The 18,439-nt window shown below is 42.4% G+C and overlaps 1 protein-coding gene across 11 annotated transcripts in view; it reads left to right on the forward strand.

Moving 5' to 3' along the window:
• TSPAN4 (tetraspanin 4) overlaps nucleotides 1–18,439 on the forward strand; it is a 462,762-nt gene that overhangs the window by 140,430 nt on the left and 303,893 nt on the right. For 10 of the 11 annotated variants that reach the window (XM_064452454.1, XM_064452457.1, XM_064452456.1 and 7 more), the window contains one exon: nucleotides 17,548–17,629. The exons of the other annotated variant lie outside the window; for it this stretch is intronic. The gene's annotated coding sequence lies outside the window, so the exon portion shown is untranslated. The remainder of the gene's footprint in view (nucleotides 1–17,547; nucleotides 17,630–18,439) is intronic. 11 annotated transcript variants of the gene reach the window in all.

An 18,439-nucleotide genomic window follows, 5' to 3' on the forward strand; every position in this document is an offset into this window, starting at 1 on the left:
GGTCGAGGATGCAGGTGGCCTTAACATTGTGTACCTGGGGAGCAGAAACTGCTGTGGTGAGACTGTTGGCAATCAGACACTCTGTGCTGTAAAGTCGGTACAGCTAGGGGTGCGTTTGGAGGAGAATAGAGGGTCCCTCTACACCATGCAGATGGACAAGGGAGCTTACAGGTTAGAGGACTTTGGATTAGACATCAAGTCTTGGCTATCTCTGGTGTAAGGGGAGCAACTACAGGGCAGCCAGGTGTCTGTGCTGCCATGGCGCTTATGCACTTGGCAGCACCATCTCTCATTCTTTAACAAGTCCCACTTTGCGTGTAGGTGTCTGGTGCTGCAGGCAATGTTCCCTCAAGCAAGGTGTCCCGCTCTTCCCAGACCTGGTTATTGTGACTCCCCCTAAACAGCAACTCCCTGACTTAGTCTCTTGAACAGCTGCTAAATTTGGAATCCACAGGCTTGGCTGCCCGTGTCTGGCAGCATCCTATGTCTGGTTGTTCCTTAGCTGTTAGGAGTTTGGTAGATGGTGAACTCTGACTACAGCACTTGAAGTGAGCAGCGGTTACAAGCATCCCAAGCATGTGAAGATTCACTTCCCAAGTATTGCAGGGGCTCTTGTAAGCCCTAAACACCTTGTGTTTAGGTTCTCTCTGTGAATACTGAGGATTTAAAAAAAAAAAAAAAAGTAGTCCTAAGATTTGGAGCTGCTTAAAAGAGAGAAGGAACATAGTTGTTTAGATAACCAGGTGTGCTCAGCAAACTCATTTACTGGAGTTAAATTTGCCCATAGCCATGTTTGTGCTTTTGGCAAAGTGGCAGTCCTGTCACAGGAAAGAGTTTCTACTGAATTCTCACCTGGGCATGGGAGCCCAGAGTTACCAGCTGTATGAGAGCAGGAGGGGCAGCAGACAGTTTTCAAAAACGCATTTACAATGGTTAGGTGTTCCCATACTATTCTGGAGTGGCTGCTGTGCTTTGTGTAATGCTGCAGAAGTGGTATGTTATAAAGAACATGGTGGTCATTTGTGTGTTGGTGGTTCTTTATTTTGCTTGGAATTTTAAAAATCTTTAATACATTCAAACTATAAATGGTTGCATATAAATGCAAAATATAAACTTGTATGCAAAATAAGTTGAGTTGTACTGAAACTGAATGTCATAATAAATACATTTTAAAACAGTTTTGGGAAGGAAACCTGAAGTCACTCGTGGATGTAGATATTTTGCTGCAGTCCTGAGTGCTGAGTCCCATCATGGTGGGGCTCAGTTCATCAAAGTGGAATTCATCTCATCTGTCTCTAGCTGTTTAAACTTTAGGCAGCTAGGCCAGAAAGTGCTTCAGTGCAACTATTTAGGGTGCCTATTTTAGGGTGGGTAAGTCATGCTCAGATGATGTCTGTCTTCACTGGCTGCAGGGTACATAGAGAACTAATTTGGATGCTGTGCCTGAGGTCAGCTGTGGGGCAGCCCCACAGTCCAGGAGCACTTGCAGCCCCATGGTGTCATTTCAGACAGCATTTGCATGCTCTTGGTTGATACAGTTTCTGCTCAGAACAGCACTTGGGCACCTCCTTCTCTTCCCCCTGAGCAGGCATGTTTCCCTGGAATGAGGCCTACAGCTCTTACCAGATGTCCCCTTCTGGCTCCAGCTGTGTCAGCTAGGATGTCACTAGCTGTCGCTGCTTCTTGGGGCTGGTGGTGATGCCACAGGGATCTGACAGCAGGGCAGGCTGCAGGAATCTGAATCTATTGGTTTATTTTAAACAATTTGCAGCTTTTGGTCTGATCTGTCCATATGGATTTTACCCAAAGCAGACCCAGCAGCGCTTGCACAATTGCTTCCACCAGCAGAGAGAAGGCAGGAACCACTGGACAGTAATTTCAGTGACACTACTATATGTAAAGGAAATGTCTTTCTGCAGTCTTGAATGGAGGAGATGGGGAGTCTCAGCCTATTTTCCATCCACTGGACTGTGTTGTTCTCTAGCTTGTGTTTTATCTTAAGCCTCCGGCGATGTTAAAACACTGTTGTCTCTCAGCTGTGGGTGCGTGATAGAGTGTTGACCTATCTTGTTCTGCTAAGCTGAGCAAGATGAACCATCAGGGAATGTGGCATGCTGTTGGGGGCAGGTGTAATAGGTACCAGGGAGACTTCAGACAGGAGACCACTGAGGAAGGCTAACTCTTTCAAATGTAGTGTGCACACACAGATAACAAAAAGTTGGTTGTACAGGGGTATTTGTGAGAACAAAGTGCAAGTTCACTATGGATGTAGCAGATTATTTCTGTGCTTCCACATATTCCTGCAGAGTCATTTTGTTTTCTCAGGATTTACAGTCACAGATGTGGTGAGGCTATAAACACTCTAATCTCTCTCCTTCTTAATTCTTCCCTGCTCCATTAAATCCCACATTTAACTTTATTTTGAAGAGTTTTAGTCATAGGAACAGTGCTGGGGACAGAAATGGTACATTTAGTTCTGCTGAATGGATATGGGAGCAGATTGACAGTCCCTGTCAGTGTGTAACTGCAGATTAATGGGATGTAGTATGTCATTATGGCTGCTCAATAGCACAAGTTTCGAGCTCTACACCAGCCCAGGCTTCCATGTCTTGTTAGAGGGGATTACTCTGACCTGCCTTGCACAATTTTATCCCTGGTCATTTGTGGCAGAGAATAAGGATGTTTCCAGTTCAGGTACTTAATGACCTCGGGAATATGATGCAAGACCAACAGTGTAATTTAAAGGGTATGAAGAGATGGGGAAGAACTGATACAATATAGAAATGACAGAATCCAACAATATGCTAGAAGGAATGAGATATGTATGAAAAGCTTTATGCTGTGAAATAAGCAGCCTTCTGGCCGACATCTACCAGTGGATGTGAAAGTATTATTTGTGTCCAAAATGAATAGAGCTGCTGAGCTTTACCAGCCAGACCATGAAGTCAAGGGAGGGACCATATTCAAGGACTGGGAAACGAGGGCATTCCATGAATGGGTTGTTGGAATAACTTTCCCAGTTATTGCTGAGTTGAGCTTCTATCATGCAGTACTTTAATACTTTGTGTCTTGCAGCGGATGCCTTATGCTGAGCTGGTTGATTTGAAGGTGTTCTCAGCGAGGACCACCTTTAGACATTACCTAAAACGTATTTTATACCATGATCAGCATTCTTTATGTCAGCAGCTGAAAATAATGCGGTTTTGGAATTGAGTAGATGGTAGTTTGGCCCTAGGGCAGGAGCTGAGTAAGGAAGCATATAGGTTTTAGAAAGGGCTTCGTCACTTTAAGATGTAATAGACCCCCTTCAATTTGTCCTTCCCTGTCAGACAGCCTGCTGGTGTTGCTGTGCAGGTTCCAGGCGCCTCCTCAAGAGCCACTTGTTGGCTTTGGACTCCACAACTGTCAGTCCTGCTTGTGCAGACAGTGCAGTGTGGACTGCCATAAAATAGAATGGATTTTTTTCTTTGATGGAGTAGGGAAAAGGTTCCTGCATGGGAGTGGACAGAGGAGGGATTTATCCCTCCCTGTCTGACTGGAGTTACATGGAGGAAATGCTAACCATCCCGGAATGACAGAAAATGGCTTAGAAACCTCTGTGGCAAGCACAGAACTGCTTCCTCCTTGACAGATTTCAAGGCAGCAGTTGTAGCGCTGGTTAGAGGAGGAGGAGAAGAGAGAGCCTACAGCTGGGGAGTTTCAGATGTACATGACAGATCCTCTGGGAATTTTTCCTCATGCTTTAAAAAGCATGGCTTCCACCACACTTGCTTGTGATGCACCATTTGTTTATGCTTCTGACACTAGTGTAAGCATTTTACATGTCCAATTTGTTCCCCACCATGTAAAAGTGGAAACCGGCAGGTCTTAGCAAGTCTTTACTCAGAAGATACCAAGTCTGTTGTGGAAGCTGATGACCCAGAGGGGCCAGAGATTCTTCTAGGCAGAAAAAACATTCTCAATATTGTGATGTAGTATGACCTTGACTGTTCTTCTATGTGACAGTGTTAGGGACTTGTGAAGAGCTCCCTTGCTAGTGTGCAAAGAACAAATACACTGTTACCATGCCCAAACCTCCATGTCAGAGTAGGAGCCGAGGGAGAGCATCATTGGAGCTGCTATTTCTTCCTATTCCCTACAAGCAGGTAAGGATGTAGCAGCAAAGTGTGGGATAAACAGACTACTCCTCCTCCTCCTCCTCCTCCTCCTCCTCCTCTCCCTGTTAGCCTGCATGTCTGAGTCACATCTAGGGAAAGGATTGTGAGCAGCTCATCAGGGCTAGATGTGATGCTGTCCATCTGGGAGCAGGGGTGCGGACTGATTACTTCAGGGCCTAGGACAGAGCTGATTGTCCACAGCCACCTGCCAGAGCTCTGTTACCACCTCCCTGGTCTGTGGACACAGCAGTGTGTGAGTACTCCCATGTCTGCTCCAGGCACAATCAAGTGGGCTAGCTCAGGTCAACAATTTGTACTGTTTTATACTAGCACTGATAATTTATTTTTCCTAAATGTAACTAAGCAATTTTGATAAAAACAGCTTTTCAGGCAACACTGTGGGTGAAAGCATCCAGGAAGGAGTTGCAGTGAGTAGCTGGAAGGTGTGAAACTTTTCTAAAGGTACATGGGGATCTAGGAAAGAAGTCTCTGATGGCCTCAGATTTGTAACTCTCTGCCCTTTGCTCAGGGCTTGTTTCACAGCAATGGTTGAACTAAATATTTGTGCATTTACAGTTTGCAGAAAAAAGTAAACTCTTATCTTTATTACGTATATGTGGATAATACCACAGAACCACCAGACTATTTCAAAAGAGTGGTAAGATCCTAATAATGCCTTTGTTTAGAAGGACAGAGACACTAATTCACCCCTAGAACCGAGAAAAGTATTTATCATTGGTACCATGCTGCCAGATTTAGTAGTATGAAAATAATGCAGTCATCTGTAATGCAAATGTTGACGTCTGAATAATAGAGAAAATAACATGAGCAATTAATCCACGAGGGAATAGATCATTATAAATGTAAATTAGATCATCAAAGGATAAGCCACACAGAAATAAAACTACCTCAAAACATGATTAATTACTGAAATTCCAGTAAAAAAAGGCATCTTTAACAATACAGTCCTTGGAAGACATGTCATGTGATTCATCAAAATTCTGGACAGGGTTGTTTTACAATCCCCAAATTGATTAGCTTCATTAAAAATATAATGGGACATTCATTCCACCCAGGATAGCATGCTGTGTCAGGGACAGAGCACAGCCTTAGCACTAAACTGACTAAGTTCTGATTTATGCACACCCAATTTTTGCTAAAGTATATAGTTTGCTTGGGTAAGTCAGGACATACCTGCTTGCATTTTTTTTGGGGGGGAGGAATGTATCTCTTACATTAATACATATTTGTACCTGCGTATGATCTTAATCACCTCAAGATACAGTATTGGAGGAGAGATTGCCTTTCTGGTCAGGACATAGAGTTTTCCTGGTTACTTTTTAAAAGTTCAATTAAAGATGTTATTCTTTTCTAACAATAGCGGCTTATTGCTCTTCAAGTGCTGTGAAATACTCGAGTGACTTCATACTTTGAAGATGCATAGTACTTTAGCACTGTGTGTAACATTAAAGGCCAAGATCATAATAAGCATCTGAGGTTTAATTTTACGTCTTGCTATTATTAGAGACCTACTTAGGAACTTGGCAGTTTTCCCCCTTTCTGTTAAATCTAGACTCAGTTTGCCTTACTGCATCAGTTGAAGTTCATTTTTGCATGGCATCCTGGTGGTGTACTGAACACTCTGCAGAACTGGCTTTATGCAACACCTTGCTTCTTAGGCAAGGCGAGTTGGAGTCTTGAGATCTGTTGCTGGATTGAGTATTTGAAAGAGTGTCAGAGGGAGGAAAAATTTGAGAAGCATCTCTGAAGCTGGTACTGGCAAGAAGGACTATGAGCAGTCAGGCAATTACTTGTAGCAAGGGTCCAGAAAAAGCTGACAACAAACTTTTGTATACAGGACAGGTTGACAAGAACATTGAAACTGAGCTCAAATCCAAACAATCATCTCTTGCTGTTTGGTTCCTTCTTTATCTGAGGAAGCAATATTTTCTAAGTATTATTTTGTTAATGAATATTATGCAGGAAATACCGTATCTGTCCTTACTTTCTCTTCTTAATAGAAACAAGTCATATAACCCCTGTCTAGTGTAGCCTCTGGGTTAGAAGGTGTCTCAGAACAAGTTTTGCCTACTGCTTTACTTAGATTTATATGCTGCTTCGTCTGCCGACATCTTTGTATTACCTTACGTATATGACACTTAGCAGGGAGTCCCAAGTCCTGGTTATGTTAGGAAGTCATGTGGTCACCTCGGTTGAGCTTTGGTTTTCTTTTGGTTTGGCACCTTACTTTTCAGTTGTTTTCCTACATTTTTTTTCCCCTGCTTTGAAAGGGACAGCAAGGTTGAAATATCTGTAAAAGATGGGTCTCCTTGGAGCCTCTTGGCTGTTAACAAACACTGAGTGTTGACTGGTTCCATACAGGAATGGGCATCTCAACCATGACTTGAGGTGGTTCTCCAAAAAGTTTGCCTTCACTATGAGCCACAGTCAGGAGTTTTTTCAGCTCTGGCAGACTTACCTTTTGCAAATAGCACTAGAGTGCTATTTCTGTAGCTGAGAAGGCTATCTGGTGCTAAATGTTTCTGTTTCTTCATTCAGTCAAATGGCTTTGAGGCATTTCTTACAGGAATTTAGTTGGAATATTGTATTAGGTACCTTTGTACTTTTGAGGCTCCAACAGCTAGATTTAAAGGCTGTAGAACATATACAGAAAACCAGGAAATGAGAAACAAATACCTGCCAGGAAAGAATACCTTTGCATCTTTATACTGTCGTCATCTCTTAAAAACCAACCCTTCTGGCCTCATTCCTGTGTACAGTGCTTTTGTATAGGGGAAAACTTGGCTTTGACTAACCTTTCTTTTTGTGCTCCTGAGCCTTTGGTGGTACCAGCATGTCACTTCTACTGTAAGCATCCAAGTTTAAATAGCAGCCTTTTTAGCCTGTAATGGAGTGTGTCTTACTTGGTTGTCTTCAGCATGAGGAAGGATGAGTGCAGTGCCTTATCCTAAGAACCTGGGAATATAAACAGAAATGGTAGAATATGTATTTTCCTGAGTTCCCTTAGGGCTGTAGAGAGAATCCTGGATGGAGAAAGGCAGCTGAGAAGAAAATAATGTTGGTAAATGATATTAAAAACTAGCAGACAGGGAGAGATATATGAATGCAAGATACATAGGGCTGTTAAGTAAGGGAGCTGACTGTGAACCCAATTTATGCCAGTGTCATGAGGAATGAAACGAGAAAGGTGGCACTCAGTAGGTTCCCTTGGCTCCTCATAAATTTCAAAGTGGCTGCCTTTCCTTTTTTAGTATCCTGTAAAATGCAACCCTGGGACCATTAGAAGATGTGCTGTTGAAGGTGATAGAAAATGAGAGAAGAAATTTCCACATTCTGGCCTTCGTTTCCCAGATCTTCAATGATTTGTTAGTCAATTAACTGGAGGTCAGATATATCTGTAGTTTGTTAAAATGTTACGCTCCAGTAGAGTATGTTATTCAACTTATGTTGTCTGCATCTTTAGAACCACACTTGGTGAGACAATATTTTGGGTTCACAGTGATGAAGAAAAATATTTTAATTCTTCGTCACCTTCTGTGTAGCATGACACTTATGCTCTGTGTATTTCTGTGTGTTTAGTAGAAATGTAAAGAAGTTGCTGTTTAAAACACTTGGAGGCCAGCTAATTCCTAGAAATAATTTTGATTGAGGGGAAGAGGAGGAAAATGAAGGAGAAGGCAGACTTTTGGTATTCCTACTGTGGATTAGTTGGCTTAAGCTTGGACACCAGTGGCTGGTATTTCTGATGTTCCTCATCAGGCTCCTTGTCCTCTCCCGTTATCTAATGCTTCCTCAGTCTGGGGACTCCATCAGTGTTGTCATCTTGTCAGGCCACAGACCCTTGGGGCCTGAGACTTTTTTAGCTTTGTGCTTAGCACATGTGCAATGTAAAATGACCATACACTAAGTGCCAATGAGAAGCTACCAGTGAGGTGTGAGGAGCTGCTTTGCAAAGCTGGTAGTATGAATTGGTTTTTAAACTTTGGCAGTCCCTTCACGCTTCATCTTCGGCTGACATGCAGCTGTCTAAAAAATGAGACCTGGATTCATTTATCATTGATTTCTTAAGTCACCCAGGAGGCCTGTTGCAGCTCTGTACGTTGTATGCTGTAATCCATCCTTGTAGGAGGGTGGTGGGAGCATCAGCATCACAGGTGGATTTGTTCTGCTTCTAAATAGGTGAAGGTTGTGTCTTGTGACCTGGTTATAAATTCTCTGGAGGTCAGTGAAGGAGTTTGATAAATGTCTTGGCCTTGCCATGGGGATCTGCACATGGCCAAAAGTTCATGTGAAGTATGTATTTTTGACCAATTCTGCATGATCCCTAAGAGTGGCCATTCTGTTTTCTGGCAATCTGAATTCCAGTCAGATAAGGTCTCAGCTTTTCATTGTCCTCTCTGTCCCTCATATGAGGTAGCTGTTTTTTGAGAGGGTGTTTTAAAATGGTGTCTGCCTATACAAGCCTCCCAGGCACGGTTGTCTACACAGGGTAGGAGGAATCTGTTTTTAAAGGCATTAATGAAAGTAATTCCCTAACAAAATTAATTAACTTCAATGAACTGTCCTCTGTGTCTGTATAGATAAGATCTCCAGACTCTCAGGATTGCTCAGTAAGTGATTCCCAGGCCAACATTAACTAACATTCCCCTTTAAGTGACCATGACCTGTTGGATCAGTTACGTATGGATTATCAATGCTTCTGGCTATTCCATGCCCACTGGAGACCTCCCATTCCCCAGGCCCTCTCTGTTTCTGGTTGCCCTGAGGCAGTGAGCTCTGCCAGTCTTGCTGTAGCCTTCAGTGCTATATGAGCCTTGATGTACCTCTGTACTCCTCCCTGCCTCCTGAAATTAAGGGGTTTTGTAGCCCCTGTTCATGGGAAACAGTGTGACAGTTTAGGTGTCCCTGGCTCTCATGTCTGTACTCTGGAGGCTCTCCAGACCTCTGGATCTGGGACTCAGGCTTCCTCCCATGCCTGCAGTGCACCATCTAGTTACAGACAACAGCACTTCAAGCTGAGCTCTCCCTTTATTAGGGAAATGGCACAACTCCTCCTCAGTGGTGTCTGGTGATGGACCTATGACATCTGATTGTCCTCAGCTGGTCAGGAGAAACTCGGTGGAGGTGTGTGTGTACAGGTAGGAGAATGCATTGTCATGGAAGCAGCCAAGCTGCATCTCCAGGAAGGGTTGCTTGCTGTTGGCCAGATGATTTTGTGAGAAAGGCTGAAAGCTAGGAGTTGAGGACCAGAGTCACACTGCAGTAAAAGCTTGAATGAGTCACTTAGGTCCACGCTGATGCTCTGGAGTTTTAGGCGAGTACCTGAAGTATCTTAAGCTAAGGTTAAGAGAGACACTTAGGCTAGCCTTCTTCCTCCTGTCTTTTCTGTATGCCATCTAGTTGTGTACTTGTTAGAGAAAGTGCTGTCTCTGTGTGTATGTGCATGTGTGAGGGTAATCAGCTCTCACTAAAGTGCGAAATCTCATCCTGTCCCGTTCTATGCCCATATCAGTAGTAGTCATAGTATTAATGCTGGTGGGGGAGGTGGGAAATATTTTATTGATTTCTAAAACAGCTAAACTCATTTAATGTAAGGGAAGCTGTTTCAAAGCTGTATGCATCAACCCTCTCAGTTTCACTCCACTGACATCGCAGCTTTCTGAAAATGAAAGCCTTGTACTGTCATCTAGGGAGTTTTCTGCTGAACTTTTAATAGCTTTGTGATGAGGTGCTGTGCAATTCAGCAGGTAATTGGCCTGTGTGTAACCCAAAATGTTTCTACAGGAGTACATAGGTGAACAGCAGTTTGTACTAATTAAATAATTGCTTCTATTAAGCTGAACATAATTAATGCAGCTTAGATAATAGAGAAAGGTAAGTTAGTAATTTAACCATTTTGAGTTTGGGGCAGAATTTTCAGTGAGTTACTTTGGCAAAGAAGAAAGCATTGGGAAATATTGCTATAGAACAACTCAGATGAAAAGAGGTCATCTTGCAGTATGTGTGGCTGCATATTAGACTTGTGCTGAAAGCTTTTTATACTTCTGCATGGTTGTATGGCAGACTGTAGTTAGAGCTGGGAGGGAGTATGTTGTCTGGTGGGGGTTTTGTTTGTGGTTTTTTTTTTTTTTTCTTCCTCAAGAAGCTTTTAAGGCTTAGAACACTTGAATGCACTTACAAGGTTGTGTCATTTGCCCAAAGCAGCCCAGCAGTCTGCAGCCTCTCCCCTACTCCATCTAAGTTTTAACTGCCTGGGGTCAAGGCCAGCTCTGATTTGGGGCAGGTTCAGGGCCAGGTTCCATGGTGCTTGGCTCCAAGCTGAAGTGTGGGCTGCTTTGCAAGGGGGGGGGCTGGGAGCCCAGTGTGACAGCAAGGCAGGCAGGGCAGTGCTCTCACCACCAATTTGGCAAGTCCCCCTGTACCTGCACAAGAGGAGCAGGCAAGTCCAGTGATGGTAACCAGGGTTGGCTAAGAGTGCAGTGATCCAATGCACAGAGATGAGACAGGTCCAAGATCAAGCTAGGGTGTTGCAGTCAGGATCAGCTAGGTAGAGGGCCAGGCACAAGTTTGAACTCAGGCAAGGCCCAAGGTCTTGAGCTTAAGTGCAGCTCCCTAGCAAAGGGGTAAGGGCCCTGCTGGAGGTATCTCACAGAACTTTCTCATGCTTAGATGTTTCACAGCAGTCTAGTCTCAGCTTATAGTTGTGTTGTTCTAGGGCTGGGCACAGGCAGCCAGACCCTCAAGAGAGAGCAGAGAGGTTGCAGAGCCTCTTTTGCACCCAGATTAAATAAAAAACCCTAAGATTTTCACACACAGAAAAGAGAGCTGCAGCCTTTTCACCTAATGATACCAGTGGATGCTGACCAGGGCACTCTTTAGGACTGGAATAACAACATTCAGGATTCTGATTGTCCTCCTCACAGATCTCAGTTTGAACCTGTCTTCTACTCCCAAAATTAAATATCTTGTTATTCCTGAGACGAATATCACACTTACCCAGGCTTTGGTCATTCTTGGCAGGGATTACTTTTATCCTAGTCCTTTTTTCACACCTGAAATTCCAGCCTAGAGCTGGAAAAACTTTATGAAAGCCAGGCAAATGACAAAACCCTCTTTATTTCAATTTATCTCAACGTTTGTCAGTGGTGTTTCTCATCATAGGAAAGAACGTGTTCGTCTCTGGTGTGGTACTGTAATGCCAGTGAAAAATGTGCATTCAACCATAGGTTGAAATTTTCTGTGTTTTAAATGCTTGTATCTAGTCCCAGAGCAAAGAAAGCCTAACTGAAGCAGGCATAACTGGAGTGGCTGGGGCAGGATGACGTCTTTAATACCAATCTTGCTGAGCAGGGGCCAGCCAGAAGGGTGTCCTAGAGGCACAAGCAGAAAGCATCATGACTCCTTCATTTTACAGTGCCTTGTATCTGAGAAATTCAAAAAAAATTCCGGTGGCTGGCAGCAGTCCTCGGTATATTGTAGGACTGATGCTTAGTGAATTCCTGGTAATTTTGTCCTTGCCACTGCTGCTGTTGGGAATGAATTGCAGTAGTTCAGTTGTCAGTGGAAGCTGGAGAGGAGGGCAGGTGTGGTCCTACACAGATTTCCTCCTTGTTCTCACCTGTGTATCTGTCCCTGCTCTAAGGTCTGAAGTCATGTGCTGGAGCTCAGGATTTACCTGCCTTGTCTTGTTAAGTGTCATCTAAGTATTGGCTAAGATCAAAACCCCTCATGTTCTTTAGATAAATGGCTTGCTCTTTGTAAGCAAAAGCAAAAGATTGAATTGTCTTGACATTTTATAATCTTTCTGTTTTCACATGTTGAAGCTTAAATGTATTGCAAAAGGTTCCTGTCATTTTTATGAAGTCTGCTGGGAATACTATCCTGACTTTGTTGTGGTCTGATGTCTGTATCTGGACCTGCGACCTTCTTGAGCCTGATGTAAGGTTTTGTATTCCTCAGGACTGTGCTGGCTCCTGGACAGTTCAGGCATACCTGTTACTAAATTATATCTGATGAGGAAATATGAAAAGATCAAATATGGCTTTATTCTCTGGAATACCTCAGCTACATGAGTTACTTGCGGGTGGAGCTGGGTAACTTCTGGTCCATCAATACTATCCTATTCTCCATGGTACTGCATCTCTGTTCGAGCTGCTGGAATTTGTGTATTGAGTTTTCCAGACTCAGCCCTAATCTTATTTACTTGTGAACAAATCCGTATACAGCATTGACACAAATAATTTCTCCACCAAGCTAATATGCAGGGCAAGGGAAAACACATTTAGGTGGCTGTGTTGGATTTGGGAGCCTATGAAGCTCATAATTTTCTTATCAAATAGTAGACTTGCAGCATTCTGGCACCATGCAGCCCATCAGGAGTAGATGTATTTCTGTCAAGGGAAAGAAAGAAAATTCAGTCCCGTTCTTTCTGCTCTGGTGCTCCAGGAGATACAGAGAAGAGAAATGTGATCCCTGAAGATCTCTGTGGATGGCGAGAAGAGAGTATATAGAGAAGGTGAAAATCAGCTACAGGATGCCATACCTTGAGGAATTCCAGATTCAATTGACTTTTTGATACCTTAGGCTTTAAGCTGTCTTTCGATAGTAGGCATTGTGGATGATGCTGTCTTCAGGCAGCCGACAGCACCGTGTGTACTCTTCCAAGAATGTGGCGGGGGTGTGGTGGTGTCACTTTTTCCACAGAAGGTCAGAATTAATGATTCTTTATTGATGGTAGAAGCATTTTGTCAATTGTTCCCTCCTTGAAATGAAAACCATCCAATTAATAATGCTGAAAGGAAATGTTTCACAAAGGGCTGGAAAATGTAACTGTTTTGAATCCTTGTGAAAAATAGAGCCTTCAGTGCAGCAGCATTTCTTTTAAAATTGTTTTCTGACAAGCCTTCTCTTGATAAGGAGTCTTGCACAGCAGGAAAGACAAGGAGGTAATGACTATCTAGCTGCTGTGTTAGAGGTGTATATGTATGTGAGAGAGACTGGTAGTGGTGGTACATAATCCTTGTTGCTTAAAAACATGCTCCCAGGTGCGAACTATCTGCAAAATGCTGCTAGTTAGAGCTTCTCTCCAGTTGCAAGGGCAAGGACTGTGGCTCACATTGAAGGTGCTCAGGTATTTCATAACCCAGGCGTGGAGTATTCCCCACTCCTTTCAGTTGCCTGTCTGTCCCCGTCAGCTGACTCAGACCTGCTCTTAATCCTGAGTTTGGCCAAGGCTGAACCTTGGGTGCCAGGGTAGGGCAGCCTTGAGCTGGAGATGCCTTCCCTCCCAGGAGACAGAGTGCCCTGTTAGATGCCTTTAGGGCATGATGGAAATATAATTTGTTTAATCTGATCTGTGTAACCTTGGCCATACTGCCGCTGCCCTTCACATTTCTGGTTTGCATTTGTGATACTTTTTTCTTCCCCCTGGAAACTGAGCTTACTTCATCAGTTGGAGTGGATGCTGAAGAGCAATTAATTCTGCCTTTGTACCAGGCTTTTAGAGAAATTATTTGTGATCCAAAGATGATTGGAGATGTTTCAGTGTCAGCACTGGGTATCCCTTTTTAAGAATGCTATTGAGACTCTCATACAAAAAATCAGCTAAGCATGTTTCTAGGATGTAATTTTATTGTATTAAAGAAAGTATTGCATGCAGTAGAATTAAACAAAACCTTTCAATTAATTCATCAAAGTATTTTCAGTGCTTTCTTCCTTCCAGGACAGGCAGAATTTAAATAAACACCAAGCAAAGGAAGGGGATGGAAACTTTTTTTTTTGACCTTACATCTTATGTCTCTTTTGCTTTAACTGGGACTAGTTAGGCTGAATACATAATCATAAGCTCAGAGGCTTAATTTTTGTTGCAGGGAATTTCTGTAGCAGGAGTTTGAAAAGTCACAGTGTGATTGATGTCAAGTAAGCCTTCAGCTGCATAGGCTTTGAGCTTGGTATCCGCAGTAATGTGAGTTGTTAACCTCAGTGAACAATCAACAGCCATAGTAATGGGCTAACAGAGCATCCAGATTTTAAAAAATGTGGATGATGGCAACAAAGAGATCTTGGGCTTTTTATCTGTTGAAAGTTAAATGGAAAAAGGTTTAAAGCAGAACTTTGTGGTCGTTGCTGTACGCTTCTATGGGAGAACTTATCTTGGGCCGCATATCTCCGGGACACAGGGCTCTACCCACCCTGGGGACAGTGATGCACAGACATCAATATGATGGATACAAAATGTCCGTTTATTTAGCTGCGTCACACACTTATATAGCTCTTGCGCTTCCTGTTCCTGCCACTCCTAGGGGGAGGAGTCTATCTTTCCGTCACATCCCGTGATCTTCCGGTCGCCGATCCCTGTCTATTCCCCTACAGTGGTTAATATATTGATGGGGCCAGTTTTTAACATTTTCAACAAAATGGATGCTGACATTCCTTATTGGTCTGGTTTTCTGGCAGATGTGACAAAATAAGTTCATAAAACAAAAAGATTAAAAATTGTGGAAAGGGAAGAGGCCATTTTAGTAATGTTGCCTATAGATATGTTTCATTAGGTGGGCAGTAGAGTTGCTCCTCCACTTCAGGCAAAAGTCTAGAATTTATTTCTGGGCTATGCGCCTTGTCAGTTGTATCTTTATATGCAGATTTCTGTGCTAAAATACAAAAGGATTTACAGCAGCGGAGTTAAGGTTGTGGTGGTTTCTAAGAATATAAGTCAAGCAAATTCAGTCTCCAAGAATGTAAGTCAAGCCAGATCAAGATACACAATCACTTTCTTGTATTGGAAACAAGGCAGAAACTTTGGATAGGTACATTGTAGAAACAATTCCTCCAAGTTTAATTTTACTCGAATTTTTGTTAGTTTTGTGGTTTTTGTCATTTGAAACTGGAACAAGCGTGGAAGTCACTTTATTCTAATAAACTGGAAATGAAAATAAAGACACATTTGTCCCAGTGAGGTCCTCCTTAATATGTAGAGTTCTCCCAAGATGTCTTCCTGTTCATGCCTCACTTCTAGGAAATCCTCTTTTGAGAGCTGCTGGGAAATATGAATTTGGATGTATTTTTCCAGTTATGAATAAGCTGTTCCTGTGCTATGGATGCACTTTGGATTGAAGACATTATGGGAGAAAGCAGATTCTGTATCTTGCATGGCACTTCAAGCTCTGTGCCTCATTCAGTAATGCTGTTTTAAGCAGCAGAAGTGTTCAAAAGTGGGAAAAGACACATCAGTGCTAGCAGTGTTTCAGTCTCCTTTCTCATATACGATTACTTCTAGTTGAAAAATCTTCTAATGCTCTACTTGAATTGTTTAATTTGCACAACAGATTTTTTTTTTCCTTCTCAGTGTTTCTCCTGAATGGCGAGTGTACTTAAATGGGAAGAAATGGCCCTATTTCTTCTGTCTGTCTAATCTAATTAATCTGTCTCATTTATTCAGCAATTAGAACATAAAACTTTTTTTCTCTCCCACGAAGTAGAAGATGGGAGTGCTGAGCATCCGTGTTTGTTCTGGTAGAGTCTGTCTGGTTGAATAAAACACATCCTTCAGTGCCATCCTCTTCACTTGAAACAGGTGTTTGAAGTTCACCTTTTTGGATGACTTTGAACTGAAGGCAAGGAAAGCCTACTGGGAAAACAAGCGTCAAAGGCCTTGTATGCTTTTTGAAAGAGTTAAATTACTCTCTGATCTCACTGGTTTCAGTCAGACTATTAGGTCTTTAAGCATCTTGTCTTTGAGGATTAGTCTGAACTCTTAATTGTCTGTTCCTGGTGGTTTCCATCATTCCAAGTGCAGTAATCCTGCTTTAAACAATATCTGTGGCGGTCATTGCATTGGCATAAAAACTCTTATTATTCTGCTTATAATAGTCCTCACTTAAAAGCTTTCCCATCAAAAGCCTTTCAGCCAATCCATAATTGGGGTGATGGCAGGTGAGGAGTGTGGGCAAAGCTGAGCAGGGCCATAGCACTTGATAAATTGCTTGTTCTCAAACTCTCTGGGCTCCTGGAGGAAGGGAAGTGTCACCAAGTCACCTTTTTACTAAAACCTGCTGGCAGAGTGTTGATTCCCAGGTGATTTGCATTAGAATAGGATCTAACATTTGCACTTGCTCAATGCCCTGTGGGCTTTGAGAAGACTTATTCTGTAGTTTGGAAGCAGTATGCATTTGTATGTAAGTCTTGTAGTGACAAAATTGAAGGGCCATAAAGACGATTAAGGGACTGGAGCACCTCTGCTATGAGAAAAGGCTGAGAGAGCTGGGACTATTCAGCTTTGAGAAAAGAAGGCTCGGGGGTATCTTATCAATGCATATAAACACCTGAAGAGAGGGCACAAAGACAATTGGAGCCCTTTTTAGGGGTGTCTAATGACATGACAAGAGCATCAAGTGGGCAATGACCTGACCTGGGACAAAGGTTTGATTTTCCTGCTGTCTTGTCTTCTCCAGTGCTATGTGCAGTCATCTCATTCTTTTGTACAGTATGGTTCCACTAATGACACCTTTTGCTGTTCTATCAATTTTTAAAAAAGTTTTAGTTTATTAAAACCCCTCTAATTTCTATATGCATGAGATTTTGGGGAGATCTCAGCTTTTATTAAAAAAAAAAATTAGTCTTTGTTTTTCTAGAGAAAAAAAAACAAAAACCATAGCTTTCTAAAAAGCCAAAATATTAGGTAGTAAAGAGATTCTAATGCTCAGTGTTTTATAAAAACATTTTGATTTTAGGAAGCTGATTTTTGATTTTTCTTTACGTTACCTTGGCAGTATTAGTTTCATGTATTTTCTGTTCAACAAGCTTTTCCCCCCCAAAAATAATGAATTTATACATTACATATTTTGGATGTGTAGAATTTATGTATGCATCTTTTTTGAGTCTCAAGTCCTGTGAAGTGCTCATATCTGATCCAGTGTTTAATGTGATTCAGGTTATGCAAAGAAGCTGATAATGCTACCTTCTTCTAATTAAGTGCTTGAACATGAACCTAAGTGGAAACATGCTGTGTGGGATGTTCAGAAGTGCCCATGGGAGAAAGGAGCTTAAGTCCCATTGAGAGTGAAGAGCTCATTCCCACCAGCTTGAGAATGTGATGTCTCCCCATGCTCTGCTCCTGCTGCTGTCAGCAGGTGCTCTGATGACTTCATGAGCCATGCTATGGTTTTCTTGCACCATCCCTTTACTTTCACACTAATGGAAACTTTTATACCTCACCAGGTTTTTCTCTAATAGCTTTCAATCCAGTGATTTTAGTCCAGTTAATGAAGGGGTCTCTTTTTGTTCTTCCTGAAAGACACAGTTAGAGAGAGTTGTTTTCCTTGTATTTGCAAAAAGACGCATGGCTTCTGACACACAGGCTCCTGTTTTGCAGGTCCCTGGTTTGCTGGTTGCAGAGAGGCCACCTTGTCAACTGGGATCACATCAGGTGCTCTGAGCTCCCATTCCTGCATCAGGTACATGAATGGCTCTGACAAATTTATTGATCTAACATAAAGCTCTGAGGGGATAATTGCATTTGAACTTTAAGACCTCAGTGAATGGCTTTTTAAAGAGTAGAAAAGACAATCTCCAGAAGCTATTATAATTAATATAATGGATCAGGCTGGTAACAGAGATGTGCATACTGCTGGTGTGGATTGTGTTTCCTTGTTTCCCTCAGAGTGGGATGGCCTGGAAAGACATTGTGCTGAGCCCTTTGGGTGAGGGTACTGAAGTGAGCATTGAATTATTATCCCAGGGCCCTCTTTCTTTCTTAGTATTACTGGCAAGCTAATCTAACTTTGAGTGATCTGGGTACTGCTCACTTGAATACAGAGAGCAGCTCTGTTCTTTCCAACCCAGATAATTTTTTTTTCATTTATGATAAAAGCTGATATACTATGAGCCTTCACTGTTTAAGAAAAAATAATAAATAAAAAAATAAAATCCTGTCTACTGAAGTAATGCGTGAAATTTGTCCATCCTCATTCTTTTCCCCTTGAACCCGCATCTTTTGTGCACAGTCTATGTATTTTGAATAGGGGAAGAATACAACCCAGTCCTTCCCATTGTGCTATAAAAAAAGGTGGAGGTGTTGAAGAACATGCTGTGGTAAGGGAGGGACAGACAAACAGATTTAAAAAAAGGTGCTGCAGCATCTGGCCCCGTTGCTATTAGTATATAGTTGATCAGTCAGCAACAAATGACTAAGACACCGAGATATATTTAGGATAATCTCAGAGAGTGCAGCCCCTGAAGTGGGGAGAAAGGAAGAAGATGATACA

This window comes from Phalacrocorax carbo, chromosome 5 (assembly GCF_963921805.1).
Source record: "Phalacrocorax carbo chromosome 5, bPhaCar2.1, whole genome shotgun sequence".
Classification (NCBI taxonomy): domain Eukaryota; kingdom Metazoa; phylum Chordata; class Aves; order Suliformes; family Phalacrocoracidae; genus Phalacrocorax; species Phalacrocorax carbo.